We start from the raw sequence: 4,310 nt of genomic DNA, 5'->3' as shown, positions 1-4,310 counted from the left end.
CATGACTTTAAAAATACACACACACACATATATATGTCTTTTCACAAGACTAATTTTTTTGACTTTGTTGAGTCTATTGTACTTTTGTTTCATTAATTTGTTCTCTTAGCTTATTAATTTTCTTTTAATACATTTACCAACTGATGTTGAGTCATTTGTTACCCTGCTTCCAAGGAATGCCTGTGCGTTTGCTGTTAGCAGTGCAGTGCTTATCCAACAGCATCATACCAGGGCTCTTTTCATATATATATACATACACACACAAATATCTATGTATATATATATATATGGAGCTCTAATAGCATAGCGTAGTGGTTACGAATCGCGCTGCGAACCTTAAGGTCAGCAGTTCGAAACTACCAGCTGCTCCGTGGGAGAAAGATGAGGCTTTCTACTCCCGTAAAGATTTACACCCTTGGAAACCCTGTACAGGGTCGCTATGGGTCGGAACCGACTCGATGGCACTTAACAACAACAACAACAATAGCATAGTGGTTACGTGGGTGAAAGATTAGGCTTTCTGCTCCTGTAAAGATTTACAGCCTTGGAAACCCTGTACAGGGTTGCTATGAGTCAGAACCAACTCCATGGCACAGAACAACATATATATGTGTATTTACAGCCTCGGAAACCCTGTACAGGGTCGCTATGAGTCGGAACCAACTCCACGGCACAAAACAACATATATGTGTGGTGCTGTGGGCTAATGCGTCTGACTGCAAAGTCGTTTGAACTGCAAGGTCGGCGGTTAAAACTCACCAGCTGCTCCTTGGAAACCCTATTCAGGGTCGCTATGGGTTGGAATCGACTCGATGGCACTTGACAACAACATATATATATGGAGCTCTGGTAGCGTAGTGGTTACAAATTGGACTGCGAACCACAAGGTCAGCAGTTCGAAACTACCAGCTGTTCCGCGGGAGATTTACAGCCTCGGAAACCCTGTGCAGGGTCGCTATGAGTCGGAACTGACTCCACGGCACTTAACAACAACAACACACACACACATACACACACACACGCATATATATATACACACACACATATATGTGTAGTGCCGTGAGTCCTTAGGCTAAGCACTGGGCTGTGAACCACAAAGTCAGGCATTTGAGTTTACCAGCCTCTCAGTGGGAGAAAGATGAGGCTTTTTGCTTCTGCAAGGATTTACAGCCTCAGAAACCCTATACAGGGTCACTATGAGTCGGAGCTGACTCAGTGGCACTTAACAACAACAATATAATGTAATATACATAATATAACACTTAAGGCTAAACACTTCCCACTAGGACTTTACCTGGATCCAATAAGCTTTTAAATTTTCACCCTGATTTAAATTTTTGTAGATATAATTTACATTTGATAAAATGCATATATTTCAAATGTTAAATGTGATACATTTTTATTATTGTACATACACCCATGTATCCATCAGCCCAAACTAAATATAGAGCATTTCCATCTCCCCAGAAAATTCCCTCATGCTCCTTTTTGCATCTGGCTTCTTTCAGTTATCATATTTTATGAGATTCACTCATACTGTACCATTTATCAGTATTTTGCTTTTTTTATTGCTGAATACCAGTCTACTGTAAGTCTATAAGACATTTTGTTATTCTTTCACAAGTTGATAGACATGTGCATTGTTTTTACTTTAGGCTGCTATGAACATTCATTTGCACGGCTTTTTGTACAAATGTTTTCATTTCTCTAGACTAGATTCCTAGTCTAGAGAGGCGGATTGTTGGATTAAATGGTAAGTCTATGTCTAATTTTTTCAGAAATGTCAACCAGTTTTCAAATTGACTATACAATTTTATATTTGATCAGAATTCTAGTTTTTCCACATCTTCTCCAGGACTTGGTATTTGCCTTTCTTACTTATTTATTCAGCTTTTCATTGTGAATTGAATGAAGATTTACGAGGAGATCATTAGTTTTGCTTTTACCAAATCATATACTTCGTGTAGTTACAATGACTGAGATGCCTTTTTTATTTCAGCCATTCTAGTGGTTATGGAGTGGTATTTCATTGTGGTTTTAATGTGAATTTTCTTAATGTCATGGTATTGAGTATCATTTGAAATGCTTATTAGCCATTCACAGTTCTTTGGTGAATTATATACACAAACATTTTGCTCATTTTAAAATTGGGTTGTTTATTTTAAGATTGAATTGTAAGAGTTCTTTATACTTATCTATCCTGGATACAAGTCCCTTATCAAATATGCAGTTTGAAAATATTTTCTTCCAGTAAGTGACTTATTTTTCCATTTTCTTAATGCTATCTTTTGAAGTGCAGATGTTTTCAGGTGTAAAGAAGTCTAATTTATGTAAGTTTTCTTTTATGGATTATGCTTTTGATGCAATATCTAAGAACTCTTGGCCTATCCCAAGGTCACAAATATTTTTTTCCTATGTTTTTTTCTAGGAGTTTAATACTTTCAACTTTTACATTTGGGGCTATGATCTATTTAAAATTAATTTTTTGTGTGGTATGAAGTAAGCATTTAAATTATTATTGTATTTTATGTTGTTGTTAAGTACCGAGGAGTCAGTTCCGACTCAAAGGACCCTGCACAGGGTTTCCAAGGCTGTAAATCTTTACGGGAGCAGAAAGCCTCATCTTTCTCCCGTGGAACAGTTGGTAGTTTAGAACTGCCGACCCTGAGGTTAGCAGTCTGATTCGTAACCACTATGCTACCAGAACTCCTTATTGTATTCTATACGGATATCCAATTGTCCTAAACCATTTGTTCAAAAGACTATCCTTTCCCCACTGCATTTATTGGTACAAATGTAAGGGTTGATTTCTTGAGTTCTGCTATACTGGTGTCTCTGGGTTGTACAAATGGTTTACACTTGACTACTAGCCAATAAACAAGTTTATCGAGATTGCAGGATATATGATCAATATAGGATCATTTAGATCTTCTGTAATTTCAATTATATTTTGTTGGTTTTCACTGTACAAATTTTTTGGTTCTTTTGTTAAATTTATTCTTAAGTAGTAATTTTTATGCTATTGTGAATAGTTTTCTTAATTCTACTTTTGGACTGTTTGCGGACAATACATAGAAATACAAAGATTTTCCTATATTGATTTTAAATCCTACAATCTTGATAAACTTATTTATTGGTTCTAGTAGTTTCTTGTGTATTCTTTGGAGTTTTCTACAGATGGGATCGTGTCACCTGTGAATAAAGACAGTATTACTTCTTCCTTTCAATATGGATACCTTTAACTCTTTGTCTTCCTTAATGTACTGGCTAAAATTTCCAGAACAATGCTGAATAGAAGTGGCAACTGCAGACAGTCTTGCCTTGTTCCCAGTCTTACAGGAAAAGCAATCAGTTGTCACCATTAAGTATGATGCTAGATGTGGGTTTTTGCTGCTTGTTTGTTGAACATTTTTGTTATGGGAGATTTTGTCAAATATTTTTTCTTCTATTGATATCATCATGTGTGTTTTGTCTTTTATTCTATTAATATGTTGTATTATGAGTTGGAACTGGCTCAATGGCACTTAACAACAACAAATGGTGTATTATAGTAATTAAATTTTGGATGCTAAACCAACCTTACATTTCCAGGATAAATCCCATTTGGCCATAGTGTGTAATTCTTTTAAAATGTTGTTATATTCAGTTTTCCAACATTTGGTTAAGGATTCTTGCCCTTATGTTAATGAGAAATTGATTTGTAGTTTTCTTGTGATGTATTTGTCAAGAACTGGTATTGGGATGATGTTGGCTTTTAGAAGTAATTGGGAAGTCTAAAAAAGAAAGTGTGAAACATTGGTGGTGATTGTGTGCCATGGAGTCAGTTCCGACTCATAGCAACCCTGTATAGGGATTCCAAGACTGTAAATCTTTATGGGAGCAGAAAGTCTCAGTTTCTTCTGTGGAACAGCTGGTCATTTGAACTGCTGACCTTAAGTTAGCAGCCCAACTCATAACCACTACATTACCCGAGCTCCTGGCAATATTTGGTAATATTTCTTACTTAAATATTTGATAGAATTCACCAGTGAAGCCATTTGTACCTAAGCTGATCTATTTGGGGAGATTTTTTAAATTACTAATTCAACTAGTTTACATGGGAGGACATTAGCTTCACATTGATCCCATTGTATATCATTTCCTTGCCATGGTTACAATCCCCTCCATGCATCATCCATCAACCAAAGGGTATACCCAGCAAGCCTGCCCCCGTCATTCTCTCTCTCTCTCTCTTTTTTTTTTTAAATTTAAGGTTTTTATTGTGGATTGAGTGAAAGTTTACAGGGCACATCATCAGTTTCACATTCAAC

Source organism: Chrysochloris asiatica, unplaced genomic scaffold (genome assembly GCF_000296735.1).
Source record: "Chrysochloris asiatica unplaced genomic scaffold, ChrAsi1.0 scaffold00018, whole genome shotgun sequence".
NCBI lineage: Eukaryota > Metazoa > Chordata > Mammalia > Afrosoricida > Chrysochloridae > Chrysochloris > Chrysochloris asiatica.
This window is presented reverse-complemented; position numbering follows the sequence as displayed.